The sequence below is a fragment of the Coregonus clupeaformis genome, unplaced genomic scaffold, assembly GCF_020615455.1.
Source record: "Coregonus clupeaformis isolate EN_2021a unplaced genomic scaffold, ASM2061545v1 scaf0052, whole genome shotgun sequence".
In the NCBI taxonomy this organism is placed as follows: domain Eukaryota; kingdom Metazoa; phylum Chordata; class Actinopteri; order Salmoniformes; family Salmonidae; genus Coregonus; species Coregonus clupeaformis.
In genome coordinates, this window is record NW_025533507.1 from 254,828 (window position 1) to 269,519 (window position 14,692).

Below are 14,692 nucleotides of genomic sequence, written 5' to 3' on the forward strand. Positions count from 1 at the left end.
GACGCATCCACCTCCACTACGAACGGTAGTGATACATCGGGGTGGGCCAGTACCGGTGCTGAGGTGAACAGACCCCGCAGTTTGCTGAAGGCCAGGTCAGCCTCAGCAGACCAGCGGAGCCGGGACGACCCACCCTTCAACAGGGATGTAATGGGAGCTGCGACCTAGCCAAAGCCCCGGATAAACCTCTGATTGTAGTTGGCAAAGCCAAGGAAGCGCTGCACCTCCTTAACCATGGTTGGAGTCTGCCAATTAAGCACGGCTGCAATGCGATCTCCCTCCATCTCCACACCTGAGGTGGTAATGCGGTATGCGAGGAAGGAGACGGACTGCTGGAAAAACATACACTTCTCTGCCTTGGCATAAAGGTCATTTTCCAGCACTTTGCGAACCAGGGACACATGCTCGGCGCGCGTAGCGGAATACACCAGGATGTCATCGATGTAGACCACCACACCGCGACCAAGCATGTCCCGAAACACCTTGTTCACAAAGGAATGGAAGACGGATGGAGCATTCATCAAACCGTAGGGTATCACCAGGTATTCATAATACCCCGTGGTTGTGCTGAATGCTGTATTCCACTCATCCCCCTCCGGAACACGCACCAGGTTGTACACACTCCTGAGATCTAGTTTAGTGAAGAAGCGCGCCCCATGCAATGACTCAATCACTGAAGGAATGCGGGGGAGAGGATAACAAAATCTTATAGTCTCCTTGTTCAGTGATCGATAATCAATGCACGGGCGCAGACCGCCAACTTTCTTCTTCACAAAGAAGAAAGAAAGTGCAGGGACCTATATACCCCTGGCCCAGGGACTCGGTGACGTATGTTTCCATAGCCACAGTTTCAGCCTGCGACAGGGGGTACAAATGACTCCTGGGAGGTACAGCGTCTACCCAAAGGTTTATTGCGCAATCCCCCGCCCGATGAGGTGGTAATTTAGTCGCCTGCGTCTTTGAAAACGCATGCGCCAGATTGAGGTATTCGGGGGGAATGTGCATGGTGGAGGTACCGTCTGGACTTTCCACCGTGGTTGCACCACCGGAAATACCTAGACACCTACCCTGACACTCTCGCGACCGTGAGAACCCTCTGCGGCCATGAGAAGGTGGGCTTGTGGAGTGCTAGCCAAGGGATACTTAATACCACAGGGAAAGAGGAGACTCAATAATTGAAAAAGTAACCTGCTCACAATGGGTCTCCTGGGTGATCATGGTGACTGGTACAGTAACTTCCTTAACAAACCCAGACCCTAATGGTCGACCATCAAGTGCTCTGATGGGGAGTGGAATGGATAGGGGAACCAATGAAATGCATTGACGGCGTGAGAATGCCCTGTCCATAAAGATCTCAGCTGCACCTGAATTGACTAGCGCCTTACACTGGGGAACTACCATGTGATCGGGAAAGTAGAGTAGGGTACAGTGTAGGTAGGGTCAGGTAGGGTACAGTGTGCAGCAGAGGGCTCTGAACGAGTGTGCGTGTTCGATACCTGGGGTGATGCGAGAGTGCCCTGCCTGCCGCCTCCAGGCCCAAAAGAGCGTTGACTACGACGTGTGTTGTACTGTCCCTTCGTGCACCAGAGTGGCACTGTCGCTGTCGTCCTCCGCTCTCTCGGACGGCGGCTCCACCCAGCTCCATCAGCTCGGGATCCGAGTCGTCCGGGGTGGAAACGGGCAGACCCCTACCAGGACGTCCTCTGGCTGCCAGCAGGTAGTCCAAACGGATGCCCATGTCCACCAGTTTCGAAAAAGACAACACGGTGTCCCGGTAGGCTAGCTCCCGTCTGACGTCCTCCCGCAGATGGCACCGGAAATGGTCGATCAGGGCCTGCTCGTTCCACCCGGACCCCGCTGCCAGATTCAGAAACTCCAACATGAAGTCCTGCGTGGTCCTCGTCCCCTGCCTCAGGTGGACCAGCCGCTCGCCCGCCTCTCGACCCTCGGGCGGGTGTTCGAAGACCGCCCGAAAGAGGCAAGCAAACTCCCCGTAGTCCTCCAACGCGGCTCCTCCTTTGTTCCAAACCGTGTGGCCCACTCCAGGGCTTTCCCAGAGAGGCAGGAAACGAGGACGGACACCTTCTCCCGCTCCGATGGCGGCGGCCTGATGCTGGAGACCGTCGCTGCCCCTGTCACTGGGAGAAACAGAGGGCCAGGTTGACAGAGAGGGATGGAGGGATTAAGGCTATACAAACGCCTCACACCGTGTGGCTGCTGCCTCTCTAACCTGGTGGTTCCTGCACGCACGACCCACGTGGAGTTCCAGGTCTCCGGCAGCCTCTGGAACTGCCGTTCTGCGGCCAACAAGGCAGAGTTCATCTCAGCCTATGCTACCCTCCAGTCCCTCGACTTCTTGGCGCTGACGGAGACATGGATTACCACTGAAAACACTGCTACTCCTACTGCTCTCTCCTCGTCTGACCATGTGTTCTCGCATACCCCAAGAGCATCTGGTCAGCGGGGTGGTGGCACAGGAATCCTCATCTCTCCCAAGTGGACATTCTCTCTTTTTCCCCTGACCCATCTGTCTATCTCCTCATTTGAATTCCATGCTCTCACAGTCACTAGCCCATTCAAGCTTAACATCCTTGTCATTTATCGCCCTCCAGGTTCCCTTGGAGAGTTCATCAATGAGCTTGACGCCTTGATAAGTTCTTTCCTGATGATGGCTCACCCCTCACAGTCCTGGGTGACTTTAACCTCCCTACGTCTACCTTTGACTCATTTCTCTCTTCCTCCTTCTTTCCACTCCTCTCCTCTTTTGACCTCACCCTCTCACCGTCCCCCCCTACACACAAGGCAGGCAATACGCTTGACCTCATCTTTACTAGATGCTGTTTTTCTACTAATCTCACTGCAACTCCCCTCCATGTCTCCGACCACTACTTTGTATCCTTTTCTCTCTCGCTCTCCTCCAACACTACTCACTCTGCCTCTACTCAGATGGTAATGCGCCGTCGCAACCTTCGCTCTCTCTCTCCCGCTACTCTCTCCTCTTCCATCCTATAATCTCTTCCCTCTGCTCAAACCTTCTCCCTCCAATCTCCTGATTCTGCCTCCTCAACCCTCCTCTCCTCCCTTTCTGCATCCTTTGACTCTCTATGTCCCCTATCCTCCCGGCCGGCTCGGTCCTCCCGTCCTGCTCCGTGGCTTGACGACTCATTGCGAGCTCACAGAACAGGGCTCCGGGCAGCCGAGCGGAAATGGAGGAAAACTAGACTCCCTGCGGACCTGGCATCTTTTCACTCCCTCCTCTCTACATTTTATTCATCTCTTTCTGCTGCTAAAGCCACTTTCTACCATTCTAAATTCCAAGCATCTGCCTCTAACCCAAGGAAGCTCTTTGCCATCTTCTCCTCCCTGCTGAATCCTCCTCCCCCTCCCCCCCCTCCCTCTCTGTGGATGACTTCGTCAACCATTTTGAAAAGAAGATTGACGACATCCGATCCTCGTTTGTTAAGTCAAATGACACTGCTGGTCCTGCTCACACTGCCCTACCCTATGCTTTGCCTTCTTTCTCCCCTCTCTCTCCAGATGAAATCTTGCGACTTGTGACGGCCGGCCGCCCAACAACCTGCCCGCTTGACCCTATCCCCTCCTCTCTTCTCCAAACCATCTCCGGTGACCTTCTCCCTTACCTGACCTCGCTCATCAACTCATCCTTGACCGCTGGCTATGTCCCTTCCGTCTCCAAGAGAGCGAGAGTTGCACCCCTTCTCAAAAATCCAACACTCGATCCCTCTGATGTCAATAACTATAGACCAGTATCCCTTCTTTCTTTTCTCTCCAAAACTCTTGAGCGTGCCGTCTTTAGCCAACTCTCTTGCTATCTCTCTCAGAATGACCTTCTTGATCCAAACCAGTCAGGTTTCAAGACTGGTCATTCAACTGAGACTGCTCTTCTCTGTGTCACGGATGCTCTCCGCACTGCTAAAGCTAACTCTCTCTCCTCTGCTCTTGTCCTTCTAGACCTGTCTGCTGCCTTTCATACTGTGAACCATCAGATCCTCCTCTCCACCCTCTCCGAGTTGGGCATCTCCGGCGCGGCTCACTCTTGGATTGCGTCCTACCTGACCGGTCGCTCCTACCAAGTGGCGTGGCGAGAATCTGTCTCCGCACCACATGCTCTCACCACTGGTGTCCCCCAGGGCTCAGTTCTAGGCCCTCTCCTATTCTCGCTATACACCAAGTCACTTGGCTCTGTCATATCCTCACATGGCCTCTCCTATCATTGCTACGCAGACGACACACAACTAATCTTCTCCTTTCCCCCTTCTGATAACCAGGTGGCGAATCGCATCTCTGCATGTCTGGCAGACATATCAGTGTGGATGACGGATCACCACCTCAAGCTGAACCTCGGCAAGACAGAGCTGCTCTTCCTCCCGGGGAAGGACTGCCCATTCCATGATCTCGTCATCACGGTTGACAACTCCGTTGTGTCCTCCTCCCAGAGTGCGAAGAGCCTTGGCGTGACCCTGGACAACACCCTGTCGTTCTCCGCTAACATCAAGGCGGTGACCCGATCCTGTAGGTTCATGCTCTACAACGTTCGGAGAGTACAACCCTGCCTTACACAGGAAGCGGCACAGGTCCTAATCCAGGCACTTGTCATCTCGTCTGGATTACTGCAACTCGCTGTTGGCTGGGCTCCCTGCCTATGCCATTAAACCTCTACAACTCATCCAGAATGCCGCAGCCCGTCTGGTGTTCAACCTTCCCAAGTTCTCTCACGTCACCCCGCTCCTCCGCACACTCCTCTGGCTTCCAGTTGAAGCTCGCAGCTGTTACAAGACCATGGTGCTTGCCTACGGAGCTGTGAGGGGAACGGCACCTCCGTACCTTCAGGCTCTGATCAGTCCCTACACCCAAACGAGGGCATTGCGTTCATCCACCTCTGGCCTGCTGGCCCCCCTACCTCTGCGGAAGCACAGTTCCCGCTCAGCCCAGTCAAAACTGTTCGCTGCTCTGGCACCCCAATGGTGGAACAAGCTCCCTCACGACGCCAGGACAGCGGAGTCACTCACCACCTTCCGGACACACTTGAAACCCCACCTCTTTAAGGAATACCTGGGATAGGATAAAGTAATCCTTCTACCCCCCCTTACCCCACCCCAAAGAAGAAAAAAACAAATTATTGTAAAGTGGTTATCCCACTGGCTATAAGGTGAATGCACCAATTTGTAAGTCGCTCTGGATGAGAGTGTCTGCTAAATGACGTAAATGTAAATGTAAATGTTGTAGGAGGAATCCTTGGCAGAGTGCCGCCGTCCCGTCGAACGCCCGTGGTCGGGATATCTGGATCCCTCCGGGTGCTGGGGTGTAGGTGGCTGGATCCGGTTGGCCAGCTGGTCTCGACAGATCGGGTCCTCTCCTCTCCAGGCGTTGGACGACCTGTAGAACCCGATCCATCACTTCCCCCAAGCTGGCCAGCATCGTGGAATGCTCCTGGACCCGTGCCACGATTCCAGGCATGCGCTCTTCTCCCACTGACTATAGCGGGTGGGTGATTCTGTGATGAGTGTGATAGAAGGAGTCAGGCGCAGGAGGAGAATCACCAAATGCAGAGTTTATTCCGTCGTACACAAATAGCGCTGGATAGTGACAAACGAAACAGGCACAGGGGGAAATCTACCCTGGCAATACAAGGTAACGATAGCTCCAACAATAACAGGCACAGGGGAAATATCTAACCCGGCAATAACAAGGTACGAGTAGCTCCACCGAGCTACACTACTCTCACGAATAAACAATCACCCACAAGGACAAGGGGGGAAGAGGGAACACTTATACACGGACTAATGAGGGAATAAGAAGCAGGTGTGTGTGATTGACAAGACAATACAAATGGAATGATGAATAATGGAGCGGCAGTGGCTAGTAAGCCGGTGACGACGAACGCCGAAGCCTGCCCGAACAAGGAGGAGAGGCAGCCTCGGCGGAAGTCGTGACATTGGGTCATTTATTCCAACCCCCTAAAGCTATGTAAGCAGACACAAAACATTGCAGTGAAGGGCAATGTAATTTTCTTGGTCCCTCTGTAGCATACATGACTGGTGCTCATGAGCGTAGCGCTTCAAGCAGGTGGGTCATTCCACGAAATGAGTGCCTTTTGCGTCCATTTGATCCTTTAAGTAGAAATTGCGCTGAAATATTGCATTTTAAAAGCCTGTTATATTAAATTAAGCGGCCTTTAAAATATACCATCTTGTAATTCAATAAATCTGATTTTTTATATGAATTAAGACTTGCATTTCTGAAGATTATTAATTATTAGTGATTCAAATCCTGTACCTCATTTTAACGTCAACCCTGTTACATAAACTGAACTCTCATTAATAATATGGTGAAATTATTCCTTAAAAAAAAAAAAAATCCAAAGAGACATTGAACATCTGATAGGCAAATCATAGTTTAAAAGCAGGTGAACTGGTTTTACTCTTTTTGAACATTTTCTGGTGTTTTGTGGTGGAAAACTGAGCGGGTCGAGTATAACACGTCAATCCTGTTACCCATAAATAAACAGGCTAGAGGTGTATTAACAATTTAAATTTTTTTGGTGAAGCTTGTTTTCAATTGCCCCTATCCTGTTGCACACAACAAGCTTCCATTCCCCCTGTCACGGGGGGATTTATGGCTGATTTAAGATGAAGTCGTCAACTCTGTTACGGTCAACCTTGTTACTTTATTAGCCATTTAATAGGCACTTACTATAGTCATTTTTTTATCAACCGCTTTATTAAGTTGAACATGTGCTCTTTAGTTCAAATTTAAGTTTTATTGTCACATGCACAAGTACAGTGACATGTATAACTTGCAAGCTCTTTATGACAGAATGTTAAAATTAGGTTAAATAAACTATTTAAATTCACTACTCAAAAGGCAATTAATTGGTGGAACAACCCAGTTGATATAAGGTTGTTATGGATGTTTAGTAGTGCTGCGATTGAGCAACATTTGCACACTGACTTTGATAGTGACTTATCATGTACGTTGTTGTGCTTTGGTGATTGGTTTGCCTTCTAAGTGTTACAGTACTTTGGTTAATAATGAAAGAACATTAGTTTATCTCACACACTGTCATGGAGTATTCCTTTCAGAAACAACAACAGTTTTTGCAATAACTGACAGGCTAACTTGTGACAGGTCACAACAGCTAACCTCACAGCTAGCCACACATTCGACAGCTGCTTAAGGAGAGTGTTGTTATCACAAATCTGCTGCTAAACCTGCCCTCAGGTCAATCCATAAATGCACGCAACACGCCTGCATGCACACACTGCATGTAGACAGGTACGCATACACACACACACACACACACACACACACACACACACACACACACACACACACACACACACAAACTGGGGTCACAGCAGGACCGCTGTGAGAGTTTTTCCTGTGTGTGTGCTCTCATTCCAGGATTCCATAGGCATTCCAAGATAATTAATATAATCCAGGGGACTGTCTCCTACGGGAATGACGGAGCCCTTGCATCTGTGTCCCGCTGCCGCCACCGACAGCACTGATGGAGTTTTCTGGGAAATATCAACATGGAGTGATGCTATTGGACCAGGAGGAAAACATAAACACATTATTACACTATGTAAACATTCTTATTGATTGTGTAATCTGTACTTTGACCATGTGTTGGGACCCAGGTGACCAACCTGTTGGTGACCCATGTATTGGGACCTTGGCTCTTCTATCCTTGTGGGACCTAAAATCCAAGGATAGAAGAACAAGGAAAGTTCTCCCTAGTGGGGACATTTCCCACATCCCCATGAGGTCAAAGGTTATTTTAAGGTAAGTGGTTTAGGGATAGGGTTACAATGATGGTTAGGGTTAGAATTAGGGTTAGGGTAAGGGGTTAGGGGTTAGGTTTAGGGTTAGTGTTACGGGTTAAGGTTAAGGTTGTGGTTATGGTTAGGGGTTAGGGAAAAAAAATGTTTTAATGTAAAATAAATATTTGGTCCCCACGTGTGTGTGTGTGTGTGTGCGTGTGTGTGTGTTTGTGTGTGTGTTTGTGTGTGTGTGTGTGTGTGTGCGCGCGCGCGTGCATGCGTGTGTGTGTGTGTACACATGCATGCGTGTGTGTGTGTGTTTGTGTGTGTGTGATAACAAAGCCCTCACCTGTCCTCAGACATCTCGCTAATCAGTGACTCATATCTGTGTTGGCCAGGGGGAACCCTCCGTTATGGAAACAGTCTGGCCAACCAAACAACAGCTGAGTTATGTAACACTGCTGGTGCCCTACCAAATCACAACAAATCAATCCAATTTAATTTGTGTACAGAGCTTTTACAAATGCATTTATCCCAAACAACAGATCCCAGACCCAATCCCTCAAAGAGCAAGTAGCAATACCAAAACACACACACTAAACTGGAGTTTTGACCTCATATTGTTGGCACTTATGCACACTACACACCCATGACCTCTTTAGAACGCCTGGAATGGAGGTCGGAGACTGTTGACATCCCCATGTCTCATCATGGAATGGAGGTCGGAGCCTGTTGACATCCCCATGTCTCATCAATTTGGGGGTTATGCTGTTTTCTCTATTTTGGACTCCTCTTAAAGCCATATGCAGCTGTCAGAGGTGCAGAGCCAAGTGAACCTCAGACACACACTCACACACACACACATCTGAATCTGTTTAAATTTACTCCTGAGAGAGGGGGCCTGAGAGAGAGAGAGAGAGAGAGAGAGAGAGAGAGAGAGAGAGAGAGAGAGAGAGAGAGAGAGAGAGAGAGAGAGAGAGAGAGAGAGAGAGAGAGAGAGAGAGAGAGAGACTGTAGGCCTCACTCACCTCTTAAAAAGAATAATCTATGACTCCTGTGCTATTGTTAAATTTGGAGACCAGATGAAATCTCATGTTACTTTAAATCCACTAGTCAGTCCAGTGATGACACTGGACAGTGGAAGATCCGTCCATATCCTGTTCCCCATATTACTCTGTAGATGGTGATGGAACGGAACAAAAGTATCCCAGCTAGCATATAACGTTTTGAGAACCATATGTTTATTACAATGATTTGTAGAAACCCTGGATGACTGACAGGGGGCGCTGTATTGAAGCACGCGCAGCCATCTTGGTACTCCTCCTCAGGTGTTAAATTTTTTTGGGAAGCTATGGAAATGCAGTTATTAATGTCTATAGTTATTTTGCATGCAACCTTCCCACAATTTTCTGTTGCAGGATAGTTGCTTGGCTTTGGAACATTCTCAGCACATTTAAGAAACAAAAAAGGATATACACTACCGTTCAAAAGTTTGGGGTCACTTGGAAATGTCCTTGTTTTCCATGAAAACATACATGAATTGAGTTTGAATAGGAAATATAGCAAAATGCATAGGAAATGTAGTCATTGACAAGGTTAGAAATAATGATTTTTAATTGAAATAATAATTGTGTCCTTCAAACTTCGCTTTCGTCAAATAATCCTCCATTTGCAACAATTACAGCCTTGCAGACCTTTGGCATTCTAGTTGTCAATTTCTTGAGGTAATCTGAAGAGATTTCACTCCATGCTTCCTGAAGCACCTCCCACAAGCTGGATTGGCTTGATGGGCAGTTCTTACGTACCATACGGTCAAGCTGCTCCCACAACAGCTCAATAGAGTTGAGATCCGGTGACTGTGCTGGCCATTCCATTATAGACAGAATACCAGCTGACTGCTTCTTCCCTAAATAGTTATTGCATAGTTTGGAGCTGTGCTTTGGGTCATTGTCCTGTTGTAGGAAATTGGCTCCAATCAAGCGCCGTCCACAGGGTATGGCATGGCGTTGCATTGCAAAATGGAGTGATAGCCTTCCTTCTTCAAAATCCCTTTTACCCTGTACAAGTCTCCCACTTTACCACCACCAAAGCACCCCCAGACCATCACATTGCCTCCACCATGCTTGACAGATGGCATCAAGCACTCCTCCAGCATCTTTTCATTTGGTCTGCGTCTCACAAATGTTCTTCTTTGTGATCCGAACACCTCAAACATCGATTCATCTGTCCATAACACCTTTTCCAATCTTCATCTGTCCAGTGTCTGTGTTCTTTTGCCCATCTTAACCTTTTCTTTTTATTGGCCAGTCTGAGATATGGCTTTTTCTTAGCAACTCTGCCTAGAAGGTCAGCATCCTGGAATCACCTCTTCACTGTTGACGTTGCGACTGGTGTTTTGCTGTACTATATAATGAAGCTGCCAGTTGAGGACCTGTGAGGCGTCTGTTTCTCAAACTAGACACTCTAATGTATTTGTCCTCTTGCTCAGTTGTGCAACGGGGCCTCCCACTCCTCTTTCTATTCTGGTTAGAGCCAGTTTGCGCTGTTCTGTGAAGGGAGTAGTACACAGCGTTGTACGAGATCTTCAGTTTCTTGGCAATTTCTAGCATGGAATAGCCTTCATTTCTCAGAACAAGAATAGACTTTCACGTTTCATAAGAAAGTTATTTGTTTCTGGCCATTTTGATTCTGTAATCGAACCCACAATTGCTGATGCTCCAGATACTCAACTAGTCTCAAGAAGGCCAGTTTTATTGCTTCTTTAATCAGCACAACGGTTTTCTAATGTCACAGATTCTGCCGAGGCTGCTCCTCCTCCTTGCTCAGGCAGGCTTCGGCGTTCGTCGTCCCCGGAGTACTAGCTGCTGCCGATCGATGTTTCGGTGTTTGTCTTGTTTAGTCTTGAGTGTTTACACCTGTTCGCTATTATGTTTGATTGTAGTCCCTATATTTACCCCTGTCTCTCGTTTGGTAAATTGTGTGTTATTGTTTTGTTTCCCGTAAGGTCGGCTTTGCTGTTTCGTATGCATGTATTTGTTTCCTCCCTGTTAGGAGGTTTTGTTTTGTATGTTTTTTTACTGGTTAGTAAAGTACGTCTGCCAGTAGCTCTGTGTCCTGCGCTTGACTTCGCTCACCGCATACACGTCGCCATTGACAGAATAACACACCACACATGGAGTCAGCAGGATCGGCGGTGCCAACGGGATCACTGGAGGAGCGCGTTATCCAACAAGCGGCCATGATCCAAGATCTTGGCACCGCCATGGAAGGGGTGATGAACACCTTGAGGCGAAGGGAAAGAGGAGGTTTGCCCACACCTCCTCCAACGATACCATCACCATCAGCCATACCCATCGTTTCACCTCCGGAGTCCAGTGGGATTCGGCTCTCGCTCCAGAGGGCTTATGATGGCACCGCGGCCGGGTGTCAGGGTTTCCTGCTCCAAGTGGAACTCTACCTGGCAACCATACACCAGGCGCCCTCAGGATACGAGAGCGTTTCCGCCCTCATCTCCTGTCTGTCCGGCAAGGCACTGGAGTGGGCCAACGCCGAGTGGAGGGGAATAGACGCCGCTACAGTCAGCTCTGCGGAGTTCTTCCGCCACTTCAGGACGGTTTTCGATCATCCCCCAGAGGGGAAAGCGGCGGGTGAGCGTCTGTTCCACCTCAGACAGGGGAAGAGGAGCGCGCAGGAGTTCGCACTGGACTTCCGGACTCTGGCTGCCAATGCGGGATGGAATGAGAGGGCCCTCATCGACCACTACAGGTGCAGCCTAAGGGAGGACGTTCACCGAGAGTTGGCCTGCAGGGACACCAACCTAAGTTTCGATCAGCTGGTGGACATGTCGATTCGCCTAGATACCCTGTTGGCTACCCGCGGACGTCCGGAGTTGGGGCCGTCCATTCCATCCCCCAGCACCTCCGAGCCGAGCCCTATGGAGCTCGGGGGCGCTGGTGCTAGAGAGAAGAGGAGAGAGACCAGGAGAGAGGCCGTCCCCTGCACCAACTGTGGCCCCAGAGGACACACTGCGGGTCGGTGCTGGGGAGGGTCTCCTAGGGATCGAGGCAGTGGGCCACGCACTGATGAGTCATTACAGGTGAGTAAGCACCCAACTCACCCAGAGCTCTCTGTGGTACATATGTGTATTAAAGTTGTGTTTCCCGAGGTTTCTTCTCACTCCCAGCATAAGGCGCTAGTCGATTCAGGCGCAGCTGGGAATTTTATTGATCGCTGTTTCTCGTATAAGTTAGGGATTCCTCTTATACCAGTTGATGTGCCCTTCCCCATCCATGCCCTAGACAGCCGCCCTTTGGGTTCGGAATTGATTAGGGAGGTCACTGCGCCACTTAAGATGAAGACGCAGGGGGGTCATGAGGAGATTATACAGTTGTATTTGATTGACTCTCCTGCGTTTCCCGTGGTGTTGGGGCTTCCCTGGTTAACATCTCATGACCCCAACATTTCATGGCAACAGAGGGCTCTCAAGGGATGGTCTGATCAGTGTGTCGGGCGGTGTATAGGTGTTTCCGTAGGGGCAATGACGGTGGAAAGTCCGAACCAAATGCCCACAATGCACATTCCTCCTGAGTATGCAGATTTGGCACTCGCCTTCTGTAAGAAGAAGGCGACTCAATTACCACCTCATAGACAGGGGGATTGTGCGATAGACCTCCAGGTAGGCGCTGCACTTCCTCGTAGTCATGTGTATCCTCTGTCTCAGGAGGAGACGGCAGCTATGGAGACATACGTCACAGAATCTCTGAGACAGGGATACATACGGCCGTCCACTTCCCCGGCGTCCTCGAGTTTCTTTTTTGTGAAGAAGAAGGATGGGGGTTTACGCCCGTGTATTGATTACCGTGGTCTCAATCAGATTACCATTAAATACAGCTATCCTCTCCCTCTGATTGCTAGTATGACGGAGTCATTACACGGGGCGCGATTCTTCACAAAATTGGATCTCAGGAGCGCTTACAACCTGGTGCGCATTAGGGAAGGAGATGAATGGAAGACATCATTCAGTACCACCTCGGGTCACTATGAGTATCTCGTCATGCCATACGGTTTAATGAATGCTCCTTCAGTCTTCCAATCATTTGTGGACGAGATTTTCCGGGATTTGCATGGACAGGGTGTATATTGATGACATTCTAATATACTCCGCTACACGAGCCGAGCATGTGTCCCTGGTGCGTCGGGTGCTGGGTAGACTGTTGGAGCATGACCTGTATGTGAAGGCGGAGAAATGCCTGTTTTTCCAGGAGTCCATCTCCTTCCTGGGACATCGGTTGTCCGCGTCAGGGGTGGAGATGGAGATTGACCGCGTTTCAGCCGTGCGTAATTGGCAGACTCCCACCACGGTTAAGGAGGTGCAGCGGTTTTGGGGTTTTGCCAATTACTACCGCAGGTTTATCCGGGGTTTTGGACAGGTAGCAGCTCCCATCACCTCCCTGCTAAAGGGGGGCCCGGTGCGTTTGCAGTGGTCGGCTGAGGCGGACAGGGCGTTTAGACATCTGAAGGACCTGTTCACCTCGGTTCCGGTGCTGGCACATCCGGACCCCTCTTTGGCATTCCAAGTTGAGGTGGATGCGTAGGAGGCGGGGATCGGTGCTATACTGTCTCAGTGCTCGGGCACGCCTCCAAAACTCTGCCCCTGTGCTTTTTATTCCAAGAAGCTCAGTCCGGTGGAACGCAATTATGACGTGGGGGACAGGGAGCTGCTAGCGGTGGTTCAAGCCCTGAAGGTGTGGAGGCATTGGCTTGAGGGGGCTAAACACCCTTTCCTCATTCTGACTGACCATCGTAACCTGGAGTACATCCGGGCAGCGAGGAGACTGAACCCTCGTCAGGCTAGGTGGGCCATGTTTCTTGCCCGGTTTGTATTTAAGCTCACATATATACCAGGGTCACAGAACGCTAAGGCAGACGCCCTGTCCCGGCGATATGACACAGAGGAGAGGTCCATTGAGCCCACTCCCATACTTCCGGAGTCTTGTCTAGTGGCACCGGTGGTGTGGGAGGTCGATGCGGAAATCGAGCGGGTGTTACGTACCGACCCTACTCCCCCAGAGTGTACAGAGGGGCGGAGGTACGTGCCGCACGAGGTCCGTGATCGACTGATATATTGGGCTCACACGTCACCCTCCTCTGGTCATCCGGGTATTGGTCGAACGGTGCACTGCCTTAGCGGGAAGTACTGGTGGCCCACCTTGGCTAAGGACATGAGGGTTTACGTTTCTTCCTGCTCGGTGTGCGCTCAGTGTAAGGCGCCTAGACACCTGCCCAGAGGGAAGTCACAACCTCTACCCGTTCCACAACGGCCGTGGTCTCACCTATCGGTGGATTTTGTCACGGACCTTCCCCCCTCCCAGGGGAATACCACGATCTTGGATCGGTTTTCTAAGGCCTGCCGTCTCATTCCGATGCCAGGTCTCCCTACAGCCCTATAAACGGCCGACGCCCTGTTTACTCACGTCTTCCGGCACTACGGGGTGCCTGAGGATATAGTGTCTGATCGGGGTCCCCAGTTCACCTCTAGAGTCTGGAGGGCATTTATGGAACATTTGGGGGTCTCGATTAGCCTTACCTCTGGTTTTCACCCTGAGAGTAATGGGCAGGTGGAGAGAGTAAACCAGGATGTGGGTAGGTTTCTGAGGTCCTATTGCCAGGACCGGCAGGAGGAGTGGTCGGGTTATATCCCCTGGGCAGAGATAGCCCAAAACTCACTTCGCCACTCCTCCACTAATCTTATGCCTTTTCAATGTGTGTTGGGTTATCAGCCGGTCCTGGCACCCTGGCATCAGAGCCAGATCGAGGCTCCTGCGGTGGATGAGTGGTTTCGGCGCTCGGAGGAAACATGGAACGCTGCGCATGTCCATCTGCAGCGGGCTATCAGAAGGCAAAAG